The sequence below is a fragment of the Osmerus eperlanus genome, chromosome 17 (genome assembly GCF_963692335.1).
Source record: "Osmerus eperlanus chromosome 17, fOsmEpe2.1, whole genome shotgun sequence".
NCBI classification, from domain to species: domain Eukaryota; kingdom Metazoa; phylum Chordata; class Actinopteri; order Osmeriformes; family Osmeridae; genus Osmerus; species Osmerus eperlanus.
The window spans coordinates 5,742,289-5,766,719 of NC_085034.1; the positions used below are offsets into that span (position 1 = coordinate 5,742,289).

The following is a 24,431-nucleotide window of genomic DNA, read 5'->3' on the forward strand; positions in this document are numbered from 1 at the left end:
ATCCCATGCTTTGTGAGTGATGGCAGTCATGTTATGGTTCAGTGCATTCGGCCATGTGTTTGTTTTATGCTTCCTTGGCCTATTTTAATGCTTTTATGAAGATCTCTTCTCTCTGAGACGGACACTCGCACCCTACCCTCCTGTGCTTTATGGGTGGCCTAAGGCTTTTTTGTTTTGTATTGTAGTCTGTGTAAGGACATGCTTGTCATATCTAATATGTCTCGTTTCTCTATCTATCTATCTCTCTCTCTCTCTCTCTCTCTCTCTCTCTCTCTCAATTTGATCTCTCTCTCTTTCCCTTTTTTCTAGTGAGCCAACATTGAGAAGAAAGACGAGGTACACCTATTGGACACTTGCTGAAGACATCGTAAGTGTCTCAGTCTATCTTAAATCTGAGTGATTGTAAATATCCCATGTACACATTCACTTATCGTTGTCCTTTCATTACATTTATGTATGATTGTAGAGGTGAATCTACTGTTGAAAAGATCCTCTTAAAAAATATGGATCGTTTCTCGGCAGTAACCACTGAATTGCTGTTAGAGATGTGCATTTCTGGTCCTAGATTTCTTGCTGTACTAATACTACAGTATTATGCACTGCTCATATGTCACTTTCGATACAAGTATCTGCTACATTAATACAAATGTAGTGCAACCTGAGCATACATGAATGTCTGAATCAGTACCTAGGCCTACAGGACATGCATGTGTTGTGCCCAGTACAGTTAAAAACATATATCACTTAACTTTGAGCTTGACTCAGTGGCAGCGAAAAGCAACTTCCACTGGAGCTCACATCCCCAGTGATTGCAAGGTTGCAAACGCACACACGATCAATCAAATCAGCCAATGCGCACAGGGAGGGAGAACGCCTGATGGCCTGTGCTCTCATTTGGGATGCAGACGTTGTCCTGTTGCTTCCTTTAATGAGATCTGGAGGCGTGCAATCTAATATTCACCACTGAGACTCCAGCATGGACACAGACGCCAGTAGCCCAAAGGAGCTGTGTGTTAATCCAATGGAGTGGAGTCAGCTGTGAGAAAGCTGTACATGATCAAGACCAGACAGGAGGAGAGAGGCATGCCGTGTCCTTACTGCTCTAATAGTTGAGACAGGGTTGGAAGTTTGATGTGTCATGGTTCAACTGTGTGTACCCGGTTCCAAAAATCATAAAACCAAAAACATCTTCAGTATAGTTCAGAGGCAGAGTATTTAATTGCGGATCCCGTGGTCCCAGGTTCAAATTCACCCTGTACCTCACTTTGAATGTTGGCATCTGCTAAATACAGGGTTCCTTCAACCGTATATTTTTTCGGAGCAGACGGTGGGGGGGGGGGGGGGGGGGGTCAGATGGCTGAGCAGGTAAGGAGTCAGGCTTATAATCAGAAGGTTGCTGGTTCGATTCCCGGCCGTACAAAATGACGTTGTGTCCTTGGGCAAGGCACTTCACCCTACTTGCCTCGGGGAGAATGTCCCTGTACTTACTGTAAGTCGCTCTGGATAAGAGCGTCTGCTAAATGACTACATGTAAATGTAAGGTGTTCCAGGACAGGTCTGGTCGTTACCAATAGAGGGCAGTGAAATCTGAGGTGTGAAGTCTCCAGTACCCCTTGGTCTTCACAGTAGAGTAGCTCTGAGCAGTGTGGCTGGCGGCTGCTTTTGAAGAAATGGCTGTTTGGAGATAAGTAATTAAAGCTGGATCATTTGACATGGGCGGGGCCGCCTCTCGTGATGAATGAAGCTCCCCGCATCTGTCCCAACTGTCACCTGTGATTGATGCACTATGTGCGTCCCAACACGACCTCAGTGCACATCGCTGAAGTTGAACCCCCCCCCCCCCCCAGGTACTGTCTCCCCTGTTGCCAGAACCCTCAGCCTCATCTTGTTAGCTAGCAAATTCATCACCACTCGAGCCTTACAGTTGGCCCGTGATCCATTTTTGTCATGCTTGCATGTTTGAGCAGGGGAAGATTTTACACTTCTATACACACGCACACTTAAAACACACCACCACACACGTCTTTGTCAAGTCGCTTTCCGTATTCTGTACTTAACTTTACTGACCCTAAATGAGAAATCACACCTCCAAATACTCCTAACAGAAAATTGTTTTCTGGAATAAAGTGCATACATATGATGAGCAGATGCACAATCAGGATCTATGAAGTGCATAAGTACAGGATGAGACAGGCTAGATGCGAGTAACAGAGTAGCGGTTCTGAGCTCTTAAACAGAGTCAATCATCTCACAGTCTCACATCACTCTGAGGCCCTCAAGGTCAGACCATTGATCGTGCATTGATTGTCGCCCTCTGTCCCTTTAGCAATAACCTGGGGAGGATTTCACCACTCGCCACAGATTCATCTATGTGTTCATTTGTTCAGTTTCCCTCAGGACGTCGAGGGTTTGCAGTGTGAGCACCGGGATATTCATCTTCCAGATTAGCATTGATGCATGTCCGCCGTCTGGGATTACTGGGATTGAGCCAGTTGACAGGCCTGACATGACTAGAGCTGGATGCGATGTTGTCATGTGATCCTCGGTAATAACTTCACAGTGCTTGCTCACATAGAGCGATAAATCTGTATGTTGCTCTCGTCATCTGGTTGACGGCTCACAGCTGGTTGGGGGAGATTGACAGGCATCTCATTCAGTCAGCGCTTCGCCAGGTCTCCCACGGAGAGACTGAGTGGGCAGAAGATAAGTGTGAGGAGACGGCATCGTCATGTAATGCAAAGCAGCTATGCAACAGCGGCGAGGTTTCACACAGACCGATTCTCACCACATTTAGTTTCCTCGTTTAAAATCGGGAGGCACCACAACAGCAAAGCTCGCTGCATTTAGGTTTTTAGAACTAGGGATGAGAATCGTTTTGGAAAATGTGTGGAAAGTCTTTTGAGAGAAGTTGGACTTTTGGAAAGTGTTTTTACCCCACACAGTGGCTTGCAATAGTGGACAGGAGGAGAACCTTTTTGGGGTTACTTGGACAGGGTTAAGCCCTAGTCATGGGTGCTATAATCTATATACCACTCCAGAGTCCATTATGGCCCTCAGAAAAGGCTTTTAGAGTAAACCTGTTTCAGACAGGCCTCTCTCAGTCAATCTTTGGGTCTGGCCACCAGTGACAGATTTTCATTTTCCACTGTCAAGGTTATTATTCAGTTGCGTCTCCAAACCGATGGGAAAGGCTGAGCTCTATGTTCCTCTTTTAATCTCGCTATTATACTATTTCATTTCCTCCCTAATTTCTTTTATCCATCAGTGTTCATTCTTCAGATACGGGAAGGGTTGATACCCGACGTAATTTCACATCTACTCTCTGTGCTTCCATTTTCTGGCGAGTAAAAAGTAAGTAATTGTTCTTTAATAACCAAGGTTTGATGTTTCCCCGCTCCCTCCGTAAACTGAAATTGAATACCTAATGTGTTTATGGGGGAAATTTAGCAAGATTTTTAGGGGGCAAAGTTTTAATGAGACTTTTCATGGATACTGTTCAACTAATAGTGTCTGTTCAGCTAAAAGCCAAAAGTAGATACAGTGTCAGTTAAATGTTTACTCATTGGGGTAAAATTATTTACTGAAAAAAGTAGTGAAGTTCACTTTATTACTCAACCTTCTTTTTTATAGTTATTTCATGTTCCTAAGCAAGGTGCATAACCGAATAAGATGTTAATGGAATCTATTGCAAATGATTGTCAGCTTGAGTATCATCTAAATGATGCAAAATTATGCAATGGGCTTGGCACACTGATGAGAGACAGAAAGAGAGAGAGACACAGGAAGAGAGAGAGAGACAGACATGGAGAAAGAGTGAGGGAGCAACAGACAGACAAAGATAGAGGGGAGGGGGAGAGAAAGAGGATGTACTCATCAACCGTGGTCGTTGTTCTTGTTGTCAGTGAGTAGGCTCAGAATATAATGGTGGCTAACGAGGACGACCAATTTCCACACTAATCAGTACTCCCTCCAAGGTACCTCATCCCCCTTCATTTGACGCTGCGAGCATATGCCCTTACTAAAGGATTTAACTGGAATCACATGAGGTTAAAGAAACAAAACAATAGCCATTGTGCTGCTGGGAAGAACTGCTGTACATCCTCCCCATGATGGGGACTAGGCTGCAGGTTCTCTAGCCTCTCTCCCAGGCCATGATGGGGACTAGGCTGCAGGTTCTCTAGCCTCTCTCCCAGGCCATGATGGGGACTAGGCTGCAGGTTCTCTAGCCTCTCTCCCAGGCCATGATGGGGACTAGGCTGCAGGTTCTCTAGCCTCTCTCCCAGGCCATGATGGGGACTAGGCTGCAGGTTCTCTAGCCTCTCTCCCAGGCCATGATGGGGACTAGGCTGCAGGTTCTCTAGCCTCTCTCCCAGGCCATGATGGGGACTAGGCTGCAGGTTCTCTAGCCTCTCTCCCAGGCCATGATGGGGACTAGGCTGCAGGTTCTCTAGCCTCTCTCCCAGGCCATGATGGGGACTAGGCTGCAGGTTCTCTAGCCTCTCTCCCAGGCCATGATGGGGACTAGGCTGCAGGTTCTCTAGCCTCTCTCCCAGGCCATGATGGGGACTAGGCTGCAGGTTCTCTAGCCTCTCTCCCAGGCCATGATGGGGACTAGGCTGCAGGTTCTCTAGCCTCTCTCCCAGGCCATGATGGGGACTAGGCTGCAGGTTCTCTAGCCTCTCTCCCAGGCCATGATGGGGACTAGGCTGCAGGTTCTCTAGCCTCTCTCCCAGGCCATGATGGGGACTAGGCTGCAGGTTCTCTAGCCTCTCTCCCAGGCCATGATGGGGACTAGGCTGCAGGTTCTCTAGCCTCTCTCCCAGGCCATGATGGGGACTAGGCTGCAGGTTCTCTAGCCTCTCTCCCAGGCTGGAACACAGAACTCAGCGGCACAGGGACCTGGGAGGCTGGTTTCTGTCAACAACTTCAGGATGGTGAAATGATTGAAATCCTGATTGATTATTTCTTTTCTTTTTTGGGGAAAGGTTTTGTGTGTCTGGGTCGACAGTGGTTTCCATCCTGAGGACTCTTTGAAGCCAGGGGCTATTCTTGATCTGAAGTTCCTCTGTCCCCACATTCACTTCTACGTTCCTGGCCAAGGATCGTCTCGGAGGACTTGGCTGATAGAGTTCAAAGCTTCACAGGGTTCATTTTTCGCATTTCATTGACGGGATGTTCCTTGACTGCTGACCTGCTGATATTTAGCACCAACTTGCTGTCTCTTTTCCCCATGTACCCTGTCTGAAGTCTCACGTTCTCCTGGATATGTTGACCTGAAGTTGGACCTGAAGTTGGACCTTTTAGAATCAAAGGGTGTAGGATGAGCACCCTCCTACAGTGGTGACCCCCTGCTGACTAGTAATATTCCCTACCTTGCTGCTCTGAAATAGAATCTTGAAGTGATAAAACATGACACGAAAAAATTGAGTGAGAGAGTGGAGGAAAGTAACAGAGCGAGAGTAGAGGACAGTAGAAGAGGAAAAGTATAGAAGAGAGAGTAAAGGATAGGTAGAGAGTAGAAGAGCATGTGAAGGAGAGGGGCTGAGCAGAAAGAGAGCAATCCCTTCATGCCTCTCATAAGCTGACCTCAGGCAAGCACGGGGGAATCATCTCCCACTGGTGCAGCTCGGAAATGCCAACGTTACAGAGGAGTGTCTTAGCAGGATCAAAGCAATAGTGTCTTAATCTTGTCGTGAACCATGTGAAATATCTGGGGCAGGTTTCTCAAACTGCAGTCAAATCTGACGCCGGTGAGTCACACGGAGATGTGTTCCCAAACCCCTTCCAAGACAGCTTAGTATTAACACTTAGTAACATTTCCCTTTTAAAAAAAAAAGGCATACATTGCTGTAGTGCAGGCAGATGTGTGTGTTTGTACCCAAGCATGTGATCCTTTCTTTCTCATCTTCTCTCTGTCTATTCTTACTCCCACCTTTTTACTCCTCCACCTCTCTCTGTGTCTCTGTCTTTCTGTCTCTTTCTCTCCATCTCTCTCACTTTCTCTTTCCCCCTCCCTCCCTCCCTCCCTCCCTCTCTCTCTCTCTCCCTCCCTCCCTCCCTCTCTCTCTCTCTCTCTCTCTCTCTCTCTCTCTCTCTCTCTCTCTCTCTCTCTCTCTCTCTCTCTCTCTCTCTCTCTCTCTCTCTCTCTCTCTCTCTCTCTCTCTCTCTCTCTCTCTCTCTCTCTCTCTCTCACCCTCCCCTCCCCCCTCTTCCCAAAGACTGAAGGTGCTGGACTCCTCCATTCATTCTCACCAGGCTCTCTAGGAAATCAATAGAGATGATAACAAACGGAAGAGAGGCACTTTGGTCAAAACAGCCGATTGAGCCTAAATGTCACTAAATGGACCTGAAGATTTATCCAGTAAAATGCTAGTTGTTGCTACCTCGGAATTGCCCACCTGCACTCCTTCCGTCTTTCCCTCCCTTTGAGCTCCATTTATTCTTCTCCTTCTTTTCTGTGTATTTTTCTCTTTTATCCTCTTAAAGGCGCAGAGACAAAATTGTCTGAATTATTGACACCGGACATTTGGCTTTCCTCCCCCCAAACAAACGACCAAGGCACAAATGTATGGCTTGGTCGACGCTAGAGCAGTTTAGGGCTCTAACTTGTCAACACGGTGGTCTGTTTCCACTTCACTTCTCGGGGCTCATGATGAAAAACTCTAATGGCTGCAGTAATTGTGTTGAATTGTGTGTTCAGCAAACTTAATCTGTCAGGGAAATATTTAAACAGACTACAGGGGTGAACTCAATCACTCTGATGAGACCTCTTAAACTTAGCTGGCAATCAGAGCATGACGAACAATTCTCAGAACGTATCGGTTTGGTTAATCAAGCTTTCTGTTGGTGACGACAAAAAACTGCTTTTAACCTCTCACACAACGTGTTATTTTGACGTTTAAAAAAAACAAATATTTCTTTCTTAGACATACTTCAGTTTTCCATTTTCCACTTAACATGCAATCACTTATCTACATTCCAACAAATACAACCCTGTTATCACTCTGCTTTGCTAATGGAATATATAGTTCTTTTAGAAGGTAGTGCCTGTATGATAGTATATTAGTGTATTCTTCCGATCACCAGTAAGAATATCATGCAATAATAAGGAATGGCCTGATAATGGAATGGAGTATTTAGTACAGAGTGAATCTCTTTTGTGTACACATGGTATATTATGATCCAGTTTAAATGCTTTGTGATGTAAAACATTACAGCTACTGTGTAAGTGGAGGAAAGGCAGTTCTATGGCACAAAAAGCTTTTCTCTGCTTGTCACCCTTCATTTGTCTGCTGTGATGTGAGAGAAGTGGACAGGTCTGTGCGGATTCCCAGAAGGCATCCTCCATTTTGTTTTCACCCATGCAGTTCCTCTACTTCACTGCAGATGATGGAGGGAAGTAGAGCACAGGAAGTCTCTCTTGACTGAAAACAAGTCATAAAATAAAAAAAGTAAATATAGCATGCGCTGTATTTACTTTACGTATTACTCAATGTGTACAGTGTATTATTACAGTATATATTATCGACCACCTTCTTCGATAATGGTTCTCCTTTTGAAGGTTCAGGGTTTGTTAACATCCATCTGATTTGCTAGTCCACTGTCACTGTGCATGACCAGTGGGAATCACATCCGAGGATGGATAGTGAGATGAATGACAGGTCCCCCTACAAGGCTGGATTACGGTGTTGTAGCTTCATAAAAGAAGAGGGATTTCTCAGCCTGGCCGACAGGCAGTTGCAGCCAAAACGCCCAGATGCTTATTTAATGCCATTCTGGCTCACAGTCGGCTGTAAATTGAACATGGGAGCATAATTCTTGATGTCTGCTTGTTGTGTTCAAACACTGTCGAGCCTTCTGTCAGCGTCGCTTCATCAGCGTTCAGCACTTCCGGCACATTCCGCCAACCGTCCATGCAGCCGAGGTGTGTGTTGGGCCACACACCAAAGCAACAACACCTGTTTCAGGACAGGGCACACCAAGAAACGTTTATTTTGGCTCAGCATTGCATTACATTTTTCAGTTAATGTTTTTGCACTTGGGGACACAACAACTAATCAAAACAGGCTAAACAGAGCATTTCACTGTGACGTTCAAAAATATTAAAAGTTGCGTTAATTTCTCAAGGGAATGGACTTGGGTGTCTAATGTTAAGAGGATTTAGCATACATTACACACCACCAAGCTTCTGTGTATTTAGTCATTTACAGTCATTCCAATAAAATCCCTGTCTTTATATACGAGGGAGTCAGGTGGCTGAGCGGTTAGGGAGTCGGGCTAGTAATCTGAAGGTTACCGGTTCGATTCCCGCCTGTGCAAAATGACGTTGTGTCCTTGGGCAAGGCACTTCACCCTACTTGCCTCGGGGGGAATGTCCCTGTACTTACTGTACGTCGCTCTGGATAAGAGCGTCTGCAAAATGACTAAATGTAAATGTATATTGTATGTATCCTGCTAAGGACATCAGGGAAGACACTAACACTGTTGACCATGTGAGTAGTATACTGTGTTCCCTTATGTTTTAGAGTAGTGCATGTTAGTTTTGTGTTTTTTTCCATCTTATCCGCTCACGTTCTCCCAATCTTGCCAATGTTTGGTGAATGTTTAACTCCTCTATTAGCACTGGGCGGGAAATAGGTTTGCAGTCGAGTTGCTAAGAAACCAAAAAGTCTCCCTTGAATGTGCTGTTATTTCTGATAACCACGTCACAGCTTTCACACCTCCAAGAATAAGTGCAGCGAGCTTGAATTTTGAGACAAGGTTCAGAGAACGCAGAGCTGTCCTGTCGAGGAGAAAGGCACATTCTGATTCAATATATTTTTGATGGCAAATAACTGTTTGTCCGTATATATGTTTACAGTGCACATCACGTTACCACATACACTGATCAAGCCCGAGACTTCCTGTAGACCCTTTTTAATATAAATAACGTAGCATTGCATTATAAGGCTAGGAGAAGCAGCAAGCAAATCCTGGCATAACCCCCAAATCACCCGGTCAGCATGAGAGTGAGAGGTAACACATTTGGAATGTCAGCTTCTCTCAGTTTCATCAGCTGTGGTGTTGGGGGCTTGAGATATCATTAACATACGGACACATTTCTCTCACCATCACCAACACCTTCACAGGCCCTGTCGAGCAAATGCCCATTTAACTGGCTCTCTTCAGAGATGGAGGGGGGGGAGGGGAGGGGGGGAGGGGGGGGCAGTAGGACAAACATGGAACACCACACATTGATAAGAGAGGAGAGTCTGCCTTAATGTGTGCCTTAATTTGCCTGTATCGGTCATTTGTTTATTTTTGTATTTGATACAATACTACAGTTCAGTTCATAGACTACCTATCAACTATATATATATATATATATATCTGTATTGTCTGTCTTTATCTTAGTACTACCGTATAGTCATAGCAGAGGTGATGTAGGTCATCCAGTCAAATTTTACTGTAGGCGGACATTTTCTAGACAAATGTGCTTGAATTGAAATGGAGCTAGGTAGTGCAGTGAACAGTCCAGAACCATGTGTTTTGACAGAGCTTTCCTGTCATGGCATGAGGTGTGGTACAATAACTGACTGGCTTTGGGTCATGATGAAGGCCTTCATCCTGCTGGACAATAGGGTGGTTATACCACAGCCTCCCTTAGACTGTGACCCTTCTGCAGTCACGTTTTTTTCGGCCTCTCTGACTCACCCCCTGCCATTTGTCTGCGAGTACCCTCTAGTTCTCCTTAAACTCACGGCACAATTGTGGCAAAATGGCAGGGTATTGTTTTTGGCGTATGTTCGCGATGACAACATGTGGGGCCCTCGCTTTGCCCCCTGCATTTATAGATGAAAAGACTGCAGGCATCTGTAGGGGCACCTACTCAAAGTAATAAGCTGAGGGAGCAGATGAAAGTGGAGATGGGGTCCTCAAAACGTCCCGGAAGAGAGGTCTGAGTCATTGGCCCCCGGAGGCCCCATGAGAGAAGCTTTTTACAGGGACTGGATGGGCTTTGATCCTCCAGGGGGAATGGTCTACTGTGGAGAAGTGCATTAAGAGACATGGGGGCAGCATTGTTAAGCCGCACTAACACTCCCGTCGCCATTTTGTGGCCTCTGTACATGGTGGTGTCTGTTGATGAAAGGAGGGGCCAAGATTCACCTCCGTGTGGCGCATTCGGATGCAGTTAGAATGTTGACGGCTTTGCACACAGTTATGTAATACCCTCATCAGACAAGTATAAACTCAAGTGTGGGATGGTAGCACACTTCTTTCCCAAGCCCACATGTTCGTTATGTATCCAGGTCCCCACTGCAAATCACTCAAGAAATAATGAATTGTGGTCTCATGAAACCCCCCCCCCCCCCCCAATGGCACGGTTTTATTGAGACAAAAAAATGCATGTAGACATTAAATCCGTTCACACCGATGGCACACCGATGGCACACCTTGAACAATGATAAACATACAGTGTCTCTCTACTGTTCCAAGATAATAAATGATGTTTAGGATGTTTTTCTTGTCATGTATTTAGGACACCAGTGTCAAGGCTTTGCCAGGTCGGCCACAATCAAACCGGAGGAGACGGACAACAGCAAATGATTTCTGTCTAGCCTCACTTGGATCAATGTAACAGAACCAAGTTAACATTCTCCTTTAAAACATGAGCAATTCTTTCCAGTAGCAGATTATGTATTTTATCCTCTCGGATATTGGCTACAGTATAATGCCACCCTTGACCAATATGAGCTCCAAATTGAAGGCGTTGAGGAGTTGACACGTTATGCATCAGGTCTTGTCGTTGAATTTGATTTGATTTATAATGCATCTCTCACAGTAACTGTATCTCATTTGCACACTCGTGCTCGAGACCAAATTTGCTGTGAAATTGGACTTACAGCAGAATCGCTTCCTCTCAGGTGAATAATGATCAGTTAAGATGCAATGAGGGAGAGTCATTGTTGGAAGAGGCAAAGTAATGGATGGGCATTTACACACTGTAGCTTTAGTAAATGGGGCCAAGTTAATGTGAGGGGTGTAAACTGGCTTTCCCTGCTAATTATAGTCAACTGTAAAACTATTTGAGTAAAATTCACATTTGACTAATCCCTTCCTTAAACACATATACACACAACTACTCTCACCGTTTTAATATGGATTACCACCATCCCCACAAACAACCACACCTCGCTCTCATACCAAGACTTCCCCGGACAACTTAAACTGCCTCAGACATTGTGAGTAAGAATCACTTTACCTCAGACAACCCCCTGAGCGCAGGGCAGACGTAGTTTTGAGGAGACGCCACCATAAGCATGGAGGGATGTTTGAAGAGATTAGAATAATTTAGCCTTAGACAAGATGGAGCCCACACTCAAATGGCTTTTTGGCCATGCAGCCATAAAGCTCCTGCCCCACCCCCTGTCCCTGACCCACACTAGACAACCGCCCAGTAGACAAGACACCTGTCACCGTCCATCATGATCACTGGTGCTTTAACAGGCCCAAATAGATTCATTCAGGTTGACTGCGAGGTCCTCAAGGACCATAGTGGGACCTGGGGCTAGTTATGTTGTATTGCTTGACTAGGTGAATGCCAGACTGGGCAACCCACCGGTGGCAGGAGGAGGAAACCTGTATTGTGTTGTATTGTTCAAATGGCCACGACTGTTCCCATGGAGTCTTGGCTTGGGACTCCGGAGGATAGATGAGGAAATAACAGCCAGGTTCCGGTGGCCCAGGAGCAATTTACCCCGCTGCTAGGATGTGTGTGCGTGTGTTTATGTGATAGTGGTGGGGGGGATTTGGGGGTTCTCCATGCTACAAGCCCTCACCTCCCATCCATCCATCCATCCATCCATTCAGCAGGCTGTTCAGGAACAGAGTTTGCGCCCAATATATCTACAACGTGAACCGATGGGAACAAAGGCTACAAAGTAAAAAGAGGAATGTTGTTTACCAGCCATCCAGTGCAATCAGCACTTCTACCTCTCATTTTAAGAGTGCACTCAATGATTTGGATGCAGAGTTCCATTTTAGAGCCATCAGTGGAGGATAAGCAAGGGTGCACACGAAGCCCCAGGTTTGTATCAGCTCCGAAAGATTATTATTCAACATCTCTTCACACGTTAATGTAAAAAGCAGCGGCCCTTTGTATTTGCCGGGGAGAGTTTTCGATTGAAGCGCCTGTTGTTTGATGGCAGTGGATATCTAAGGACCGCATCACAGAGCTCTTCAAAGTTTCTAGTCCTCGACGCTGGTGAGTCACCCCCAAAGTACCTTGAGACGAGGAGTAAACAAGCCTGCCTATGTTCATCAAGGTAATCTTGTTTGCTCAGAGGGCAGTGTCTACAGAGGACATCGCACTGCCATAGGGATAAAGGGCCTGCCTTGGATACATTGTGATCACTGCCTCTGTGTCTTCGGTATGAGACGGAGCCGCCTTGAGCGCAGAGTGTTTGTGAACACTTGTACGCCAGTGTCACTGGATCACGGACGGTTTAAACCAATTTGAAAAGGCCCTTTGGAATGCTAGGTTCCTGCTTTGTGGTGGTTTGAAGGAGGATAGGACATAGGAATATAAAGTGAGGAGCTGGGAGAACATGGAAAATGGAAACCGCTTGAGAAAGTTGGTCTGCAAAGGCATACGGTTGACGATACGAAAAGAGTGTAGCATTGCCAATGAGCCTAAAAATGAAACGAGTTTAAGTAAGTCCATAAAAAAAATCTGTGACGGGAGTTTACGGTGATTGCTTGGTTTATAATTACTTCCACTGAGAGGAGCCGTCCGTTAATCAATTTAAGAAACTTGTGGAATATTATTTCAAAGGCAAAATATCCCCCAGAAGACAAAATCTGATGGACGCTTCTCTGCAACACTGAAAGACACCACTCGGCGTTCATTAGACTTTAGCTACATCACTGTGCCTCGTACAGGGTTTATATGTAACCAGAGCTATCCTTTTGATTTATTGATTTCTATCAGGATGTGACGTTTATTTCTGCAAAAAAGTGCTTCTCAAAAACATTACTTATCCTGCCTTTAAGAGAGAGTGAAGAGGTGTAGCAGCCTGTTGGAAATCAGTGCAATTGAATATGTTCAGAAGTGATTGAATCAATTTTTTTTGTGTGTGCTGGGTTTCAAACCTTCAAGTGGAAGATTTAGGAGGATATATTGGTCTCATCTTACCCTAAGCTCTCTGTCACTATTGGGAACACCTGCAGGCTGATTTAAAACCAAAAGCTTGATTTCTAACCTCCTAGTGCTATGGGAAGCTCAATTTCCTCTTCATAGAAATACCCTTATCAAAACAGAAATGACCTGAATGTGTCAGCCGGTGAGTGTGCCTCGCTCATCAGTGGTAGATTGGTGGAGGAGGCTTGCCAGGGGCAGATGGTAAGCCCAGTGGTGCTCCATCCTTACACGGCCATTCGGGAGAGTAGGTGAACTGCATGCTGGGTAACAGTTGCTAATCATCTCCGAGGCACTCCTCTCCACGCAAGAGTAACCATAGGAGGGGGGGGTGGGGGGCTGGGCCTGCTAAAGACTAGGTGCACAACCCTCCAACCACAATAATATCACTCTATAAATGTGTCTTTCCTACAGAAGGGCAAGCAATATTTTAAGTGAACAACGAAAAGAAAATGGGCATGCAATTCATTCAAACGTGTTAGTATCTCATTCAGGTGACTAGCCCTAGTTAATCAGTTGTCCAAACGGGGAGATAAATTGACAAAAGTATTTCCAGACAGTGTTTTTGATCGTAAAAGTATTATCAGGTCTTGCTTGAAACATAGATTATGTATCTTCTATTTAGAATCATAAGAATCATGTGTATACACACACACACACCTTTTTGTGTCCAATACTGGATTTCCCGGGTGACAGACATGGGGCTGTAAGCAGGTCATTAGACCAGCTGACATATCTGGGCCTGGGCTTTCTGCTTCACTTCCCATCAAGGAGGGGGAACTGCTTCTCTGATTGGCAGGCCAGCGGTTCTCAAGGTCAGCATGTTCAGCAGCTCACCCTCTCACTATAGATGACGGAGGGAATATCTCTCCTGTCGGCAGTTGACCATTCCAGCACTGCCCCCAAACCTTCTCATCCAAAGATATCATCCACTGCTTCCGCTGATCATGTTGATTGCCTAAGGCCTGGGGAACTGGTCAGCACCCTGCAGATTGCATGTTATGTGTTTCGTGTCAGGAATACTAAGTCTGGATGCGTGTCACGTTTCCCTATTTCCTTCAGAGTTGGGTAAAGGCTGGGGGGTTGCAGGCCATAGCTTGGCTTTCAGAAACTGACCCAGACTTGGCTGTATTTATTACAGGGCAACAAGACATCACATCTCTCAACCCCGGCTCAGTTCGAGGCCCCCATTCAAAGAGTAGCTGTTAAAAACGAATAAACGATAAGACCAACCCGGGCAGAATACAGATGAGCCTACAGGAGGAATCTGCCCCTTTGATGCCTGGATGATGGAGGCAGACTCACAACTATGCAGGCAGAGAGGCGGGAAGAGAGAGGAGATTGGAGGAGAAGCGGGGAGAAATGGAGGGGAAAGGAAACGAGCGGAAGGGCAGAGAGAGGCAGAGAGCGACGGAAAGAATTGACACGGGCTGGAAGGGGGGGGAGCGAGAGGAGAAAACAAAGCGCGGTGGGACACGAGAACCTCGTTCCCCGGAGCAAAACAAAAGACTTATTTGCAGATGGCTTGACGGAGCCACAAAAGCAAACACTCGTTTTTGGACGCAGGCAACTGTTTGAATATCACCACGACGACACAGCCGTCGTGCTCCAATCACGTCGTTTGTTTAGCGGAGCGTTTGAAATCTGCGGAGTGCCATCGATTCTCGAGCGCCATTGTGATGTGGCTCCTTGTCACAACACTCTAATGTGCTCTGTACATGGATGATTTACACGTAAGAACAGCTGGGGAAGCTGGCAGCTCCACAAACAGATTACGATGACGTTCTGAGCAACCCTACCGGGCGCCTCATATGGGCATCCAAACCACCAGGGAACATGATAGGGGCACATAGAGTACTTGCCTACCCATGCATGGGCACATTTGCACACACACACACTAACTCACTGGCATGACTACAGATACACTAATGACATGAGAGAGAGGTCGTTGTGCGATCATGTACATGATGCAGGACATATTGCATGACTTTCCTATGTATCTTTATTACAGCCAATTTCAGCCTCACTGACGCCAAGCAATTGCTTTACAAATGTCACACTTGCGTGATGGCTGTTCACATCGTTCAATCCTCTGCTGTAGTTCCAATGGTGTGACACGAATAAAGCGTATATAGCTGTTGGTTATAGTCGTAGAACATGGGATTGCAGATCAAGAGGTTTCGGGGTCCAATCTCCCCCCTAAAGTTGCTTTGGATGAAAGTGTCTGCTAAGTGAATACATTAAAAAGATTCCACAAGTTAATGTAAGGGGTAAACAACTGCCTTTCATTGGTTTAACCACGTGGGATTTATTTATTCCTTTTGAAGTAACCATGAACAAAGACCCAGAATGCATACATGCTACTGTAGATAAACAGAATGTTCATTAGCATGCATGGGCTCTGGCTAACTTCTTTGTTTACAACAGCGTGAATTAATACACAGTATATTCTTAAGGGATATGCTTGTGTGTACTTGCCAGCTTATAGGTAATGGTATTTCATCAGTGCATCAAAGGGCCAGTAAATACTGCTTGATCAGTGGTCAAAATTAGGAACGAACTCTTACCCGGCATTTTGCCTTAAATAGCATTTCAGAGTACAAAGTATGTTTGGCAAGTTCTATTTCAGGAATTGCCCATCAGGTATAGAAATGGAGGCTTTTTCGTTTGGTGGGAGCAAGACTTTGTAGAGTAAGGTGTCGAACATGTGAGAATGGGCATAATATGTCTGATATCTATGTACACATCACATCCCATTCTTTACCTTAGGTCTAGATGAGCTGTTGGATCTCTGTTGTAGCACCCCTGCTGTGTACGGCACTAGCTGGTGACTCTCTGCAAGTCCCAAACCCCCCCCCCCCCCCCCCCCCCCGTTCCCACCCACCACCCCTCACTGGAGTGCCTTCCACGGCCCAGCAGCAGGCAGTATTTGCGGGGAGGAGATCCACGGCTGGTCCTTGGCTGTCTCCCGCCTCCACCAGGCTCCTAATGAACGCGACCAATCGGCTGTGAAAGCGCTCCATTGATAATGGATCCTGGCCACCCCGCTGCTGACGCAACACACATGCACAAGCGCACACACACAGCTAAACATGCACATACACACACATTACATAGCTGATGGGAAATCAAATGGTATTTTTGAATGTGCCTGGGTTAAGGAAACTGTACTTTGAGCCTGTTGTGACACAGTATTGGCTGTGGATTGTAAATGCAAATCGGGGCTAGTATACTTGGATTTGATCTTTCAGAGAATCGTCTCCCTCCCACTGAATCATGGCACAGCTGAAGCAAAGTCTGTGTCAGAGAGCTTATCACAGCGCTGGAAAACAAACTCCCCCCCAACATATCACCTTTATCTTGAATTCACACTTTGCCTCTTTATGTTTCTTTGCCTTTACTGTCATGTCCCCACTCTGAAAATAGTATTTCTTCATAGACTGTCTATGTTTTACAGATCTGAATCAGTGACGCCTGCGTGTGGAACAAGCACCTGTAGAGTTCTTGCAGCAGACACCGTTGAGCTTAAAGGTTAGTCTCTGCTTCCTCTCCACACAGACAGGCATAACCACAGCCACCCCATTTCAGCACAAATGCCACAGGTCCTCGAAGGCACTCCAACCATTCACTGATGAGGACCCTGAAGATCTCCAAGCCTGTTGGGCATATAACCTTAGGGCTCTGCTGTCTCTGCCATTAAATGCCAATGACCGAGGAGAGCACATTCTAATCATTCCGGTAAAACATTAGTCTGAGTTAACAAAGAATAATGCAAAAGAGCATTGATTTTTAGCATAATTTATGTAAACAAGCAATACATTTCCATGATATCCTCTCGAAGCGTAGACAAGCCTCTCCTGGTGATAGTGTGTATGGTCCTGGTCGTAGCACCCTCACGGGGTAAAAAACGGTGACTAATGAAATATTGATTTAACCTTGGCGAGGAAGAGACTCAAACATGTTGTATACATAAGCCTTATTGTAAAAGCGCGTCTATTGAGGGGCAACATGAGTCATGTGCTTGTGTCCCATGGGAGTCAATGGCAACTGGCCTCCGTGTTGAATGCTGAGAGAGGTGGGCGAGCAGGCAAGGTTGGACTCCAGTTGATAGTATTTATATCAGCACAGAAGTGCAGGCAGAGGGTCCGCCACCTTCTGTGGTCGTCGACAACACACCCAACCCATGTGATCAGAGACGGTAACATGAATATAATTACACATTCTTGCTCCTCTCCCTTTGAGTAAATAAATGAATAGACATGAATAGAAGAAAAAAAACGATCAAAAATAATTGGGATATGCGTTTATTGAAATGGCCCACAATGACAGATAAGGGAGTTTGTGTGCACAGTTCAAAGGAGGCCAAACCAATAATTAATTAGCGTAATGTGGATTAAACTACTCGAGATTCATATTGATTAGATCGTTTGGTAGTCCAGTACTACAGTTGTAAACCGTCAGGGAGCTCAGATCAGCTGCTGTAGCGATGGCACCTCGGGGAGGGGTTGAGTGGCCATTTTCGGAGGCACCGTGGCTGACTCTGGCCTTGTTAAAACCCATTTTGTTTCCCAAGCAGCCGTCTTAGCCTCCTGCAGATGAGCTTGGACGGACTCTGCCGCCACCACACCGACCAGGGGGAGCGGGCCAATCTTTCATCCTTATTGCCTGTGACATATCCAAAGTGGCAGAGCGCGGCCCGCGGAGAGAGCGAGAGGAAAAAGAGTAAAAGGGTGGTGGTGCGCACCTCGGACCATCCACGCTGCTTCCCAGTGTTTTCCTCTCTGTTCCCCTAAGCATGGCCGCCCAGTCTCGCTAAAACAATGCAATACAGCGTCACTGATGAGGTTAAACAGCAGGAACCCTGGGTTCTTGGCTCTACTCCCACTCCCAGTCTGCCCCCCATCCCCCTCTCCCCTCCCAAACCTCTTCTTTTTCAGAATCAGAATCAGAATGGGATTTATTCGCCATGAAAGTTTGCACAGACAAGGAATTTGCTTTGGCAGGAAGGTGCATACAATAAACATATACCTAAAATTTAAATATGTGGACTATCTATACTAAGGGTACATAAACTAGCAGTACTAAGTGGGATTAGAATAGAATTAAATATACAATAAACTACTACTACTACTTTGGGCCAGACAAACAGAGCATGAAGGCAATGTTCTAGTCCCGCTCACTTGATGAAAGAGACTGAAATAATGAAGATGTTTCACAATCCTCCTAGGTCTCCTACCTCCTCCTCCCAGCCTCCTTCACTCTCAAACCTCTCCAAAGGCATACGTGATACTGTTCATTGCTGCTGGCACTATCATGGTTTGTGAGTGAGTTTGTGTTGTGGGAGTGTGTGTGAGTGTCTGTGTGTGTATTTGGGGAGGGGGGTGATAACCATGGCAAGTGATGGCAGATAATTTAAGCAATAGCCCCTTGGCACATCAAGTGAATTAGCATGGGTAAGACAAGCCCCCATTACCACACACAAATTCATAGCATGATGATGATGGAAGGCTGTCAAGGTCATCACCAAGGTGATTACTCAACAGCCAGGAGACTAATGTATGGGGGGGGGGGGCTTGGTAGGGAGCTTCTCCCAGCACAGAACCAGTATACCCCATCACCCTCCCCCCCTCCTTTTCTCTCCCTCCCTCCCTTCCCCCTCCATCCATCCTTCTTTCCCACGGCAGAGATTAAGATCTCGTGTTGTAATTATTGCTCTGTTAGGCAACCTAATTTTGCAGAGTAGATAGCATCGGGCCTGCCAGGTGCTTTCGTACAGGGTATCCAGCCAGCAGCTCATTCTGTCCTCCGTGTTCCTCAGTGCAGCAGCCAATCTTAACGTGGCACCGTCACAGGATACACTTTAGAGGATTGACTCCCCCCCCCTCCCCCCCACACACACACATACACCCCCCCCCTCCCGATCCGATTTCCTTCAGTAACCACAGTAAAAAAAAAAAATAACTGTGGAGGAGAAGGGGGGGAAAAAAAACGGATGGAAGGAAAATAAAGGTATAGAAATAGACAGAAAGCGGAAGATGAATCCCATGGGTGTCTGTGATTTCCGCAAGCTGATATATGTACGGAAAGCCGTCAATCTTCGTGTTCCCGGGGAACATCTGCCTCTCGCTCGCCAGGAGTCCTGGCACGCTCCCTCCTAAACACAGGTGCTTGATGGGCGCTTTCAGCTCTGCCTAACAAGCAGGGAGCCACCTCTTCACAGCTCACCACTCAGCAGAGTCTGAGGGATCGCGTCCACATTTCTCCAGGGGTAAAGAAGCACGTTGCACAGCTCACTAAGAAGACCCGACCGTAGGCATAGGTTTAGGGACAGACAGCAGGGGCGTGGCTCTGCCAATTTCAAGAGACCATTGGCTTTCCCCACCAAAATGTTGTGGCAGCGCAAGATTGATGTTATGCATGACCAATTCTTTTTTATTTGTCAGTGTCATCAATGTTCAAACCAAACCTCCTCCCTTTGACCAAATACACATTTTAAGCACATTTGTGGGTTCAAACGTGGATTTGTTTTGCCTTGTTTAAGGTATTAATGGATTTCCAGTCTAGCAGATTAATTACGAGGATGTCCCTTGTTTGTTGTGCTCTGGCCTCTCTAGATGTGTAGATTGGTGACCTTGGTAACGACGGTATGACCTTGTGTCTTGGAACACAGCCAGTGTACAGTGTCATTCACAGATTAGGCAGTGGCTACTGATCTTCTCAGAGGTCCAGCCCCACTGGGAGCGGTTGACACTCTAGAGATCATCCCTGCTCCCGATTAGCTTAGCGACTGCAGATTCAGCAGAGATGGTGGTACCCGTTAAACTGTCCAGTGTCTGACCCTTATCACCGCCAACAGATCATGCATCACTGTGTACTTTAACAGGTGATCTATAGCTGGCTCTTTGCAGGGATAACCACAAGCGGTCCAGGCGCCGCGATCTCTGGCACTGGCTCGATGGTGGCGTGGGATCATTAGTTTAGTGTCCTCTCCAGAGAGGGAGAGGCAGAATGGGTTCGAAATATCCATAGCAGTTTGAATGCTTGAGTGTTTGTGTTTGTGTGTGTTTATCTGTGGGTGTGTGTGTTTCAATCTGTATGGGTGCCTTTGTGTGCATGCATGCTTGTGTGTGTGTGTGTGTGTGTTTGTGTGAAGATAAAAAAGCAGTTGCTTTCATCATCAAGCCGTACTGACCCTCTAGAAACAACAAGTGGATCACAGCCCTTAGAAGAGGACATTTATTAATTTCCTCTAATTGTGGTAGAGTGACAGGCAATTAATCAAATTTCAAAGTGTCCTTTTACTGTCCCTTTTACTGTCCCTTTACTGACGCTGTATGTGTTTTACAACCTTTGTTATTCCTGTGAGTGCGTGTGTGTGTTTTCCCATGCTTGTTTTGGGTGAAATAGGAAAGCTGTCAAACTTCAGCTCATGGAAGTCTAGCCTATTAGAGGTATGGTAGGAGCTTAGTGTTCAAGCTTGTCAGCGCAGGCTTGCTTCAAATGTAGGATTACAGAATGAGAAGTAACAGTGCTCGTAGCATGTGAACATGGAGGAAGATGTGTTTTCATTGTCAGTCTGGGTGAGGACACCATGTCTGACGTGATATGGAACTAACGGGAGAGAAATTAGAGGTTGTTGATTGTCTTGAAATAGAAATGTTTAGTTATCTATGTTCAATGCATTGTGTGCAATCTCATAGGAGGACTTGTTGGAGGATGTAGGAGTTTCTGTGTGTGAGAGAGAGAAAGACAGAGAGAGATTGAAGTGAGAGGGATAGTGACGAGAGTGGGAGAGTGAAGAGAGAGTGGAAAAGTGAAGAGGGAAGAGAGAGTGAGTGGGAGAGTGAAGAGAGAGAGAGGGAGAGTGAAGAGGGAAGAGAGAGTGAGTGGGAGAGTGAAGAGAGAGAGAGGGAGAGTGAAGAGTGAGTGGGAGAGTGAAGAGTGAGTGGGAGAGTGAAGAGAGAGAGGGAGAGTGAAGAGAGAGAGGGAGAGTGAAGAGAGAGAGGGAGAGTGAAGAGAGAGAGGGAGAGTGAAGAGTGAGTGGGAGAGTGAAGAGAGAGAGAGGGAGAGTGAAGAGTGAGTGGGAGAGTGAAGAGAGAGAGGGAGAGTGAAGAGTGAGTGGGAGAGTGAAGAGAGAGAGGGAGAGTGAAGAGTGAGTGGGAGAGTGAAGAGAGAGAGGGAGAGTGAAGAGTGAGTGGGAGAGTGAAGAGAGAGAGGGAGAGAGAGGGAGAGTGAAGAGTGAGTGGGAGAGTGAAGAGAGAGAGAGGGAGAGTGAAGAGTGAGTGGGAGAGTGAAGAGAGAGAGGGAGAGTGAAGAGTGAGTGGGAGAGTGAAGAGAGAGAGGGAGAGTGAAGAGTGAGTGGGAGAGTGAAGAGAGAGAGGGAGAGTGAAGAGTGAGTGGGAGAGTGAAGAGAGAGAGGGAGAGAGAGGGAGAGTGAAGAGTGAGTGGGAGAGAGAGGGAGAGTGAAGAGTGAGTGGGAGAGTGAAGAGAGAGAGGGAGAGAGAGGGAGAGTGAAGAGTGAGTGGGAGAGAGAGGGAGAGTGAAGAGTGAGTGGGAGAGTGCAGAGAGAGAGGGAGAGTGAAGAGTGAGTGGGAGAGTGAAGAAAGAGAGGGAGAGAGAGGGAGAGTGAAGAGTGAGTGGGAGAGTGCAGAGAGAGAGGGAGAGAGAGGGAGAGTGAAGAGTGAGTGGGAGAGTGAAGAAAGAGAGGGAGAGGGAGAGTGAAGAGTGAGTGGGAGAGTGAAGAAAGAGAGGGAGAGAGAGGGAGAGTGAAGAGTGAGTGGAAGAGAGAGAGGGAGAGAGAGGGAGAGTGAGGAGGAAGTGGGAGAGTGAAGAGAGAGGGAGAGAGAGGGAGAGTGAAGAGTGAGTGGGAGACTGGAGAGAGAGAGGGAACAGAAGGAGAAGTGCTCAGTGGTAGATTGTGACGGCCCCTCTGCGTGGGAGCCCCTGAAGCCCTTCTACACCTCCCATGTCCATCCTTCCGCACGCAGTTTTTCACCTCTCTCTCCCTCCACTCTCTCTCTCTTCACCTTCTCTCACTCGATTTCTTCACCTTCTCTCATAGGTTGATACTGTATACTGTGCCAGTATATACCGTTTTTGAACGCTTCTACCAAATACAATAAGAACACTCACCTGTCTAAAGCATATCCCAGATATCAGCTGTGTGACCTTGAGTGCCCTGTGTGGATGGGCAGTGTGGCAGGGCTGCTGAGGTAATTTAATTAGCAGACCCTCCACGGGCAAGGGTAATGACTGCTCTCCAAATCCTGTCTAATCCTCTATCAGAGTCCCCTGCTAGGGCCCATCCTAAGGCTCTCTGTGGCAGGCTGCTGTGGCTCCTGGCCCCTGCCTCTTAGATAAATGCATGGTAGTCTTCAGGAGGATAGGGATGCTGCACGAGGCATCTTTCACTGTGTCAATGGGGAAGTGGCTTTGTGTCTGTGTGTGTTTTGTATCCTTAATTTATTTCTTACCTGCTTACCTCTTTTTCTGAAGCGTATGAGTCTGTGAATGGTATGTGCTGAATAGATAAGCATGTCCTCATGCTTGTATGCACCCCCGTGCGTCACTGCAGTCTTCTTGTGTCGCTCTCTGCTCTGTCAGGGTCTTAGTCGAGAGGACTCTGAGGTCAAAGTTGCCACTCATCGCTACGTGGGAATGTCTTAATGATCCCATCCGAGATAAGCAGTGTGTGCCCTCTGACTTGTTGTACCCTTTGGGTCTGGTGAGTGAGTGAGTGACTGAGTGAGTGACTGAGTGAGTGACTGAGTGAGTGACTGAGTGAGTGACTGAGTGAGTGACTGAGTGAGTGACTGAGTGAGTGACTGAGTGAGTGACTGAGTGACTGACTGACTGACTGACTGAGTGAGTGACTGACTGAGGGGATGACTGAGGGGATGACTGAGGGGATGACTGAGGGGATGACTGAGGGGATGACTGAGAGGATAACTGAGGGGATAACTGAGGGGATGGATGGCTGTCTAGCGTATTTAACCACTTAAAAGAAGAACTCCAGATCGTAGTCCCAACGCACAACTTGATGTTTGTTTACTCAATCTCCTCGCTTTTGAAAATCAAAATGTAATCTTCAACCCTAAGCTTGTGCTTAATTTCAAGGACCAGCAGGGAGCAGTTAAGTTAGATATTGGTATTCTAGTCTGTCATCCCCATTAATACTAATTGGCCCCATGAAGTGAGAGTTAGAGATGCAAGTTCTTCTCAGTTGTCCCCTTCTCTTAGCACTGATCTGAACATCTGTGCTGTGTCAGTGGGGACGGCATGTGTTACTGACCCCTGCAGGTGCTCGAAAGTGTATGCACGTGTTCTCGTGTGAGTGTGATGAGTGTGTGTGACTGTGAGAGAGGGATGGAGAAAGAGAGAGTGTAGTGGGAGTGAAATGAGATCCTGTGTGCACTGAAAGGAACCCAACAGCTTCTCCGGAACGCACCACAGAAGCCTTGCAATGAGGATGGAAGTCTGAAGAGTCACAGCTTACTGCCTGCGAGAGCGAGAGAGAGAGCGAGAGAGAGAGCGAGAGAGAGCGAGCGAGAGAGCGAGCGAGAGAGGGAGGGGGAGAGAGGGAGAGAGGGAGGGAGACATATGGTGGGGGCAAAATGGAAGGGAAGGAAGAAAGGCAAAGCAGGAGGAAAGAGAGGTGGTGTATAACAAGACCATCAACTGTAATTAGGCTTGGCCATCTCCTAGAGGAAGTCCGAGCCTTTCTGTCTGTGAGAAAGCATGATGGGAAATGGAGTATAGAGTCACTATGAGCTTAGTACATTCTGTATAATGGATTGAACCTTAGGGGAATCAACGCTTCTGCTAGTGTAATCCAACTAACAGGACAACATATTGTACTTGAAAACAGTGAAACATTGAGATTCAAATGTTCTAAACTGCCTAATTTCATCCAGTTCTTTAAAATGCAATTATGTAGCTGCAACACTATGTGAAGGTGAGCAGGTCAACTTTTTTTGGCCTTTGATACATTTTTTTGATAAAAAGTCTTGGCACTTATCTTTTTACTTTTAGTGCCCTTTCCTTTTCTCTATCTGGGTATCTGCCTTCTCTCTCACTTTCTCTTTTTTTCCAATCATGCTTTTCTTATTTTTCATCTCCACAGACTTCTAATATTAATTCATTTGTGTTTGTTCCTTTCCCATCAAATGAAATAGTCCTCCCCTGTTGCCCTGGAGAGAAGTCAAGCCAAGAGTGATTCATTACCTTCTTTCTCTCTTTCTGGTCTCCATGTTGA

General features: G+C 46.4%; 1 protein-coding gene across 1 annotated transcript in view; it reads left to right on the top strand.

Annotated features, from left to right (window-relative positions):
• The window catches only part of syt1a (synaptotagmin Ia), a 131,774-nt gene that overhangs the window by 40,875 nt on the left and 66,468 nt on the right, over positions 1 to 24,431 (top strand). The window contains exons 2-3 of the mRNA XM_062482922.1: positions 310 to 367; positions 16,635 to 16,708. The gene's annotated coding sequence lies outside the window, so the exon portion shown is untranslated. The remainder of the gene's footprint in view (positions 1 to 309; positions 368 to 16,634; positions 16,709 to 24,431) is intronic.